The following is a 9956-nucleotide window of genomic DNA, read 5'->3' as shown; positions in this document are numbered from 1 at the left end:
TGTAAGTTAGATACAATAACTGTGTGTTTTACCTACTACAGCTAGGGGGTGCAGATGTTTCATCTCTGAATGCACTGAAGCACTCCACTTGGATAAATAGTCCGCTCCAATGAATAAACAAAATAGACTTGCGTTTCAGTAGACTCCAATTCTAGAAAAATACTAATCCTGAATAAGAAGTGGATGTGACAAAAGTCCCACATTACAGATTTAGAGCAATTTGAAAATGCTTCATGTGTTCTCTGAGACTGTTAAGTGTTTTTTTCTTCTGGGCAAACCAATCGTCTTGTGACTTGGATAACACTGAATAGGAGACTTTCTGCAGCTCAAGCAGTGGCTCTTCTAAATTATTTCAAGGGGTGTCAGCATTAGCAGCAGGGAAATCTCTAAACCCTGTGCTTTATCTGAAATATTCTTCAGGTGTTCTGAATTTCTGAATTGTGTTAAACCTGGGAAGATAGGGCACAAACTCTATTGTTGCAGACTACAAAATCTAAGAAGATAGAATTGCTTTTTTTAAAAAATGCTACTCCTGCTAAATAACATTTTGTTCGTCATTGAATCCATGCTGTACGTGGACCGGCAACTGCTTCCCAAAGGAATTTTATCCTCTGGTTCTGTTTTACAACATGAATGTAACAGTAATCAGAAAAGTAATGAAATATAATGTCTTTCAGGAGCGATGCATGTTACATAAATGTGTTTCCCAAGTCTGTATTTGGTTTCAATAGTATACCTCACTTGGTCTTATCTTAAGGGCCTTACCGTGCAGTTTTTAGCAAGTGCATGAATTGAAGATGCAGAAACCACTAAAAGTAAAAGTTCTAGATTAACATACCAAGGTGGAACAGTTTTTTTATAGGAAACTTTTTTTCCTTCAAAACTAAATCATTTTCAATTTTACTCCAGCCACAAGATACTTAAAGGGGTTTTTTAGGCCAGAGAGATGTAATTTGTGAGTTTTCTTCTTTGACCACTAATGGTTGCATTCTTAAATATTTCACCAGCACAGCTGAGTGGGTTTTTTTGGCACTCAAAAGTTTTGATGCTACATTATACTATATTGGAATCTAACCTGCAGAGATCAACCACTGCCCACCTCATACCACTGGGATGTGGAATCCTGATGAAAGGAGCACGATGCTATCCCACATGCATGCAATGACCTGAGCCAAGGTTTTTAATCAACATCCTTCAACAATTTTTCAATAAAGCAAAATCTGATTTATTCTGCATTATGTTTTCCCTATAACAGTGTAGCCTGTACAGAACCGCTTTCCAGTGTATTGGGAGTCTACATATATTTTTAGTAGCATTCTTAGTGTTTGCGCCTAATATGAATGTAATCAATATGTTCCGCTGGAGTACTAGTTAGACAGAATGGAAGTGTTTTGTTTTTTCTTTGAATAGAACAATTGTTTTTCATCCTGTCCCTCTTCTGATGTTTAGACTACTGTTACCATCATCCTTGGCCATTGGTCATGCTGGCTAGGGCTGATGTAAGTTGTAGTCCAACCCACATGTATAGGGCAACACAGGATCTCTATCCCTGCTTTAGCCTAAGATAAGAGCCTTGTTCAAGAGATAGAATCTAAGCTGCACGTTTAACCTCATTCTTGAGGTAGGGCTTGCATGCATACCATGGGAGGAATTCAAGGTCTTGCCATGTTGGATCGCTCAGCAAAAGGCTATCTGATACAGAAGGTAGGTTATGTTTGTAGGCCTTAGCACAGAATGAAAAAAAAAATCTTAAATGTATCTTCATAGATACAGGAGAACATCTAAAACTTCTGAATTGTGGTACTTAACACCACTCAGCTGATAAGTCTGTCAAAGTATTCTAGTACATTAATGTTTGTGCCTACATTAAATGTTCATAGTTCCATGAACTTCTAAAGAGTCTATATCTGTGCAGATTGATTGAAATTCTGTTTAAGCATAGATTATACTGCTAATTTCTCACTTAAACTTTGGTACTTAGTATCCAGCATAGCTTTTGAAACATGGAAAATACTGAAGGAAATTCTGTCTAATCTGTAAACAGCTGTCCAAAAAACATATATACAAAAAAAGCACAACCCTAAGTGATGTTTAATGAGTGATCTGGAATGAAACGACATTGTTTATTTTTGGAAATAACAACAGCAACTAGGCTCTTGCTTATCCCATACTGAACTACTTCCTCAATTTATGAAGGAACTAATTTCTTGCTAGAACTAAAAAGGCTACCATCTGATCCCTTGCAGTTAAAGCAAAATTATTGCAGGTGACAGAGTATTAATTTGCCATGGGGCTCCTACAGAGAACCTGTTTATTCAGCATTCATCCTGATCTGCTTGCACAAAGCTTATGCGGTGACTGGTCTATGCCTGATGTCTATGGATAATTCATTCTAATTGATTCACAAGGCAGTCATTTGATCATGCATCCTGATTTGCTTATGGGGTGTTTACACACCTTCCTGTCAGGCATTTTCATAGAATTGTAGAGTTCATGTCATGCTTTTAATTGCATTTTCCTGCCACGTTCAAAACTGCAAAAAGTCCAGTGGGATGGTTGTGCCGGGACACTTTAATCCACTTTAAGCATGCAAACTCTAAAGTTGTGATTGCTTAAAGTTGCAGAATGCTCCAATCACCTTTGCAGAATACTGACAGCCTGGAGACACCCTTGGATAAGTATTGGTAAGTTCTATAACTTAGTACTAAGACCCAAAGACCATGGCTTCTATTGAACTTGAGGTGAGAAAGCAGCTATGTTACATTACTTCAATTTCACTGGATAACTAAACAAAGGGGCATAATTTGTGCCTTGTAGTTGGTAGGGATAGAGTTAGGAAGCATTTCACAATCTGGAACGCATTACTACAATATATTGTTAGAGCCACTAATTTAAAGATAAATTGTTGGATATTACTCCACGTTAAATGTTATGGGACAGTATGCTTGTGAGCAGCAGGAGCTGAGGGAACGAATATCTCCGTCACACACACTGAGCTTTATAGAGGGATTAAGCAGGCCCCTTTGCTTTCAGGGCCCAAAACGTGATCTAGTATATTTGTCATTGCAAGGATGCCCAACTGAACTAATCTGGCAAAGTTGGCATTTGGATGCAGGTTAAAGATTATGATCCAGGATTTAAAGAACTATGAACTTTGCTACATGCACACAAGCACTTTAGATTTATGTCTATTAAATTATAATCCCTATTTTGTACCACATCACAAGCTGTTTTTGAAATGGTGTGTTTACCAAAAAAGAAAGAGAGAGAAAAAGTTTTTGACATGGCATTGAGGTCACATGTTCTATTTGGTCCGCTGGGCTCATGCCTGCTGAAGCAGTGTTTTGAATCCTGATCTAAATGGTATGTAACCTATTTGTGGTTAATGCCCTTTATCAAAGTAGGTACCGAATTCAGGACTGTATGCATAGGATACTAGGTGCTCTATCTCCATATTTAAATATGTATGTGTTTTCTGCAGAACTAATCTGTGCCTAATAAAAAATGGCCAAAGTGAAATAAACTGAGTTAATAAAACAATGAAAGATGCTGGAGTACTTTAACCAGTTTATCCGAAGAGCGAACAATTAAACTCTCAAGGGAAGATCTGCATTTAGATCTTCCAGATGTAGCAGCATTCATATATATATAGAGAGAGAGAGAGAGAGCGTGCGAGCGCTTTACCTCATTCTCAATACTCATCTTTTCTACACTTGGGTATTTATTGGCAGGAGGCTGTAAACTAGAAATAACTGCTAATCAAATACTTCATGGTACTTTCTATAAGAAAGAAAGCGTAACCTGTTCCGTAAGAGAGTTATACTTAACTATGGATTAGAATTTTTCTTCTACCGTGCTTTACAGTCATGCATATGGTAGTTTCAACAGTCTATATGGCTACTGGGAACTCTTATGGAAGCCCTGTATGTATAGCGTCAATTAATTCCTGGCATCTGAGAGTTAATTTACCTGTTGGTTTCAACTTTTATAATGCAGCTATTTAGCAGGGTCTGTTAAACCATCATATATTTAATGACTGAAAGTTTTGCAAAGAAGAGTCCCAAGTTTTGCACGCTGGTTTTCAGTCTTCCCTTGTCCGTGCCTTTTCAGGGGATAAGGACAAAATTAGACATTTCTGTGAAAATGCATTCCGCATACAGTACTTGCTTTTGCTGGGAGGTTAAGCATAGGAGTGGGCAGCGCTTTTCAGTACCATCAGCTTTACTTGAAACCAAAACGGAGAAGAGGTACTCGTTTCTATATTTGCTGAGATAATGTTTGAAATGTGGCTGCAAATATACTGAAGGACAGAAAGCAAATGGAAACCATTCTTGTGCCTGCTCCCAGCCACCCCGTTCCTAGGGGCTGCTGCACCCAAACTTGCCATCACCAGGAGGCTGCTGTGTATGGATCCCCACAGCCACTGCTTCCATCCAGTTTGTGTGCAGGGTATTTTACAGCTCCCTCCACAAAGGTAACCACTAAGGTGAACAAAACCCTGCTTAGGTCCTTCATTTCTCTTTGTGTATCATAATTTGAATTGTAACATGCCCCAGCTACAATTTGGCGTCTTCTGTTTCCAAGGAAATAATATGCAGGTGTCATATGTAACCAGCTGGTAAATTAGCTATGACCTTTCACATCATGCTGTGCATGCACTAATTGCAGAATAAGATGTCTGTCCCGTTTGCGCCAGAATTTTCTGCACAAGGGTCAGGGCCATCTTTACCTGGGGGTGCAAGGGATGCGGGGCACCCGGGCGCCGAATTCTGGGGGGCACCAGGAGCCCGCCGCATATTGTATTGAGCTGCTACATGGCAGTGGGGTCAGTGGCATCTTTGACATGGCTGATCTTGCGCCGCCTGCCTGCCGGAGAGGGAGTGACAGGAAAGAGGGAGAGACAGACAGAAAGAGAATGTGCCTATCCAGCGACAGGAGCGCGCAAAGGCTCCAGAACCTTCCCAAGAAGAACTTGTATATACGCGTTCGCAAAGGCCCTCCCAGCTCCTCTAGAAATAAGGTTGCTCCCACAATGAAAGGCTCGCCCGTCTCTTCTTTCAGACACCTCCCTACGACCGTAAGCGCATGCGTGGAGTCATTACACCAACTCCCAATGTGTTCTTTGTCTTCTTTAGAAAAGCTGGTTTTAAACACACACACAAAAAACTCTTTTTGGATCCACACAGGTGTGAGCTCTATTTATCAAAGGATAATAGTGACATAAGCATAATAAAAGTTAATTTGGGAGCTAAACTAAATTTGGGGGAGCTGGGTGGATCTTTGCACCCCAGCAGCGCATATGCTAAAGACTAGGGTCTATGTGAGCTTCTCCCCACCCCCCAAAGTGTCAAACCTATCCCTTTTTTCAGGGATGCTGGAGTATAAATTTGCTTACTGTTTATAAAAATTCCATGAAATCACAGTCGTTTAGCCAATTGGTGCCACAGGCTTCCCGTATGTTTTATTCCATGCTATGCTATGTGTACGCTTACCTACAACTGAATATGCAACAGGAAAAATACCTGACAGCTACTGCCAAAAAAATTACTGCTTTGGCAGACTCTGCAGACATGGACTTGCTCAGATTTCTTCCTGTGGGATTGTGATCTACATCAAAGCTTTTAAAATATGTGAAGTTGCCAACAATTTAAGGGATTGTGGTGTGTGTGTTTTGTGTGTGTGTGATAGTAGTCATCGTCGTCATTGTGGATGGCTTTAATGATGTGTGCTGATCAGTATTTAACCAGTGGTATTTTTTCTCTGAAGTGTGTTGATCTCATTCATTAATAGCAAAAACAAAAACCTTTGTGGAAGTGTCTCTTATTTAAACCAGATGTCTTCTGTATTTAGACACAAAATTGGATGGCAGATACTCTGACAGTCATTATGCTTTGAAGCCCAGCTTTTCAACACCATTCTGAACAAGACACCAGGCAGTGTGTAGTCCTTGCTATTTCACTATTAATAATATGTCATTGTCTAACACAACCAAGAAAAGAAAGAAAATAATGTGGAGACTACAAACAGTATAACAGAGAGAGCAACAACCGGGTAAAATGAAATTCATGAAAGGGCAGGTTTTTCTTTCTTTTTAAATAATAAATACTTTTGAAGGGAAACTATTATTAATTAATTTTATGAATTGCCTTTCATATAAATTTCAAGGTGATTAAAAACCATATAATAAAACAACTAAAACAGATATTCTTATTCTTATTTATTACCAGCCAGATTACTGCAAGCCAACTTTCTGCTCTACAGTCCTGCAGGTACTGTAAGATGTTTCCACCCCAAGCGTACTTCCTGATAGGGCTTGTCCACACCAGAGTTTATTGTGTTTGCATTCCCATTTGATTTGCATAGTCACATGGCACCCTCAGACAACACAACCCGAAGCTTTCTCCTGTAAATTGGAGTTAACTGGATATGAGGATAGTCTGGGAAATTGGGGAAAATTGGGGTTGGGGTTAAAGACTATCTGTTTCAATATTTTTGGGAAGGGTGGATCAATTGTCACTTCCTGCTACTCCATGTCCAATACTTCCCCAGTGCTTTCTCTCCTTTTCCAGCAGTGATCCTAACTTATTTTGATCCCTCAGATTTGCAGAAAAGCAGAACACTGCACAAGCAAGCCACGTTAAAAAAAATTGTACACCAGATATTATGGAGCAATCTGAAAAGTGTGTGCTATGAATTCAATTGTTTTCATTTCCTTGGAGTGTCTCTCTCACACATTTTTGATCCGTAAGATTTGCACAAAAACAAAAATGCACAAGCAAATTCACAATTGCCTGACTGTGCCTTTGCACACTTCCTGTTTGGGGAGTTTTTAAAAAACAAGGTGTGCATGCAGCTGTTTGCATGCATGCTCTGTCAGTATATAACCAGCATAAAAGAATCAACAAATTTCAAGGTAGGGACAAAAAGGGGAACACCTACTGGTATGAACAGGAAAAGTGGAAGTTGCTCCTCGTTTACAAATTCAAATACGTTCAGGTGTGGATTCCTCAGGTCTGATTTGAATGTGGGGAAAGTTGATAAGGTCTGATTTGAATGTGGGTAAAGTAGCTAACGGCTGCATAACGCTCAAATGTGGACACGCCCCATGTCTTCTGCAATTTGTTCTCACTTTCTTCCTTGCTTGTAAATCTCCGTGCAGTAAACTGATGAGGACAGGATGTGGCTTTGGAATTCCAGTAGCTATGGAGCTGTTTATATTTATTTATAACACGTTTCTATCTCATAATTCTATCTCAAATGGAGACAGTCAAAGTGGCTACCAAAACCAAAGATGTATGACACTTGTATTACGGTATAAGCAATGGCTTGGACTTGCGGCTTGGTGTTGAAAGTTACTGCACCTCAGCAATTATAAGAATTCCCTTGATGCTGGAATTTGGCAAATCCACATGGGGAGAGAGAGAGATTTTGTAAATAGAGATATTGCATTGAGAGATTATAGAACATTTTGTGTTCGTTATGTATATAAAAAAGGCCCCTTTCTCCTTTTTCTCCTATTTAAAGGTTGGTAATGTTTTGACATGATTTGGCTTTGCTAGTTTCAGGTCTTTTAACAAAAATATGCTCTGGGCACGAATTCTGGACATTATGTTGTATTACAGGGCAGCAAGGCAATAAAAGCATCTTTGTATTCATTACAGTTTTGGCAGACATTCATGGGGTGTGTTTTTTTAAGCTTTCCAGGAAGATTCATGCTGGACTATATAAAGAGAACTTGAATCCTAAAAGACTTTAAAAATATTTAGAGTAAGAGACCGTTCTCAGTTTACACACAGAAAATAATGATGGCTCTCCGCTGGCTTACTGCGTTTATGCAGTCCATCGTGTGGGTTCACAATGGTTGTGCATTAAGAGTCCCATGGCAAGACACATTTCTCAGTAACTATGCTTGGAACTGGGCTGCCTGTCTAGTTAAGCAACAATGGCCTTCTGCATTCTATATAGGACAGAGAGGCATGTCTCAATGCAAAAGGATAAATGGGCATACATCTCACATAAGAAATGACAATACAGAAAAGCTCATGGGGGGACATTTCACCCTTTCAGGGGAGTCTAACTGAACTTAAGATGGACATCTTTGCACAAAAGAACTTCCAAGGGAGATTGCAATGTGAAACCTCTGAATTTAAATATATAAATACTGTGGAGCATCTACACATCAAATCATCCATATGGCAAGAAGATGTTTTGAGGTCAATAGCACAAATCCTAAACTCTTTGCAAGCATCTAACCCTCGTTAAGCTTCCTGCAACTGGATCACATGTTAGAACCATAGAGATCCAAGAGACTAACACCTTGAACTAAATGGAAAGCTACCATTGTCCATGGAGGGTGTAGGAAAAGGTGTGATTCTATCCTTTCATCTTTTCAGTTAAATGCCCATTTCCCCAGTGTTGTAAATTATACTGGCAAGTAGTAACATTTAATACCTTAAGGGCCAATGACATTTGTTCTGGCGTTGGCTTGGGGGACCATGGTAAACATTGCATAGGTGCCCAGATCCCTGTTCTCTGTGCACTCTGAACTTCATCTCTCTTGGTTCTTATCTTCAGATGCGGATTGCTGTTCCCCGATTCTAGGTTCATCTCAAATATTTGTTTTTGTTTTAAATTGGGAAGCGGTCTGCTGCTTTGCATTCAGGGCTCTTCAAGTTTGCCAGTTTAAAACATAAGTGTTCTACTTGCTCCATATGTAACCTAGAGGATAAGAGGGGGGAAGTGTGGCTTGAATTGGTCTGAAATTGAAGCAAAACAAATCTAGGTCTCTCAATAAATAAACAAATTAAAAATCGTCCAGTAGCACCTTAGAGACCAACTAAGTTTGTTCTGGGTATAAGCTTTCATGTGCATGCACACTTCTTCAGCTTATACCCAGAACAACCTTAGTTGGTCTCTAAGGTGCTACTGGACGATTTTTTAATTTTTTAATTTATTTTGACTGCATCAGACCAACACGGCTACCTACCTGAATCTAGGTCTCCCAGTCTGTCATAGGGCTCTGCAAGGATCCTTCTTTCCGGATTCTTCCTCAGATCATGATCTTGGCAGTCATTGCTCTCTTTCCCTGCTTCTCTCTGCAGAACTGCTCAAGCCAGTAGGTTTGGCCTTCTTTCAGAAGTGGGTTGCAGGAATTCTTACCATCTCAAGAGCTTTGCCTGGAGGCCTGCTTCTGCATAATGGAGCATATCAGGGCAGATGGAAAATTAAATACAGTATTGACTTCTGCTGTTTCCGGTTCTCTTAGGTCATATCATGAGGTTTCAGAATCCTCAGTGGAATTTCTTCCTGGAAGAGTTTATCTTATGAAGAAGATGATCATTTAATGAAGTCCCTCAGTGAATTAGGGGCTTTCCCTGCATGTGAAGACAGGCTCCAGCAGATTGAGAAGCAAGACCAATAGTGGGTCCAGTGATCAAGCAGGTGGTTTCGTTATGTCCTGCAGAGAGAAGTGAGGGATAGATGGGACCTGTCCAACTGGGAAGGTAGCCCATGTAGGAGGAGGAAAACTCTGATCCTAAACCTTCACTGCCTTGCAGAATATCTTTGAGAGAAGAAAAAGCTAAGGGGTAAGCCCTATACAGATCCAGAGTGCAATCCTTAAGACAGTTATATGGCACCTTGTAGGCTGCCTCCTGGCAACTCCTGCAGCTAAGCTGGTGCCAAATCTATTGCTTTCCTTTTCTTTGGACCACGTCAGTGCGGCCAAGAGGGCAGTCTTGCCATCTGGGCAGCCCTGGACCTCCATACACATTGCACCCCAATGAGGTCACTTCAGTGCTGCTACCACAGTGGTTTGACTTCACCCCCAGAGGCACACTGCACTGACTCTCAAGACAGACAGATGCCAACAACAATCTTGTTGCAAAAAAATATTTGGTTTTGGCCCCTTAGTTATGTGCTTACTTTCTGTTGTTTAAGAGAGAGAGAGGTTCTTA

Source organism: Podarcis pityusensis (genome assembly GCF_964106645.2).
Source record: "Podarcis pityusensis genome assembly, chromosome: 5".
NCBI classification, from domain to species: domain Eukaryota; kingdom Metazoa; phylum Chordata; class Lepidosauria; order Squamata; family Lacertidae; genus Podarcis; species Podarcis pityusensis.
The sequence above is the reverse complement of the archived record's forward strand: the minus strand, read 5'-3'. Positions refer to the sequence as shown.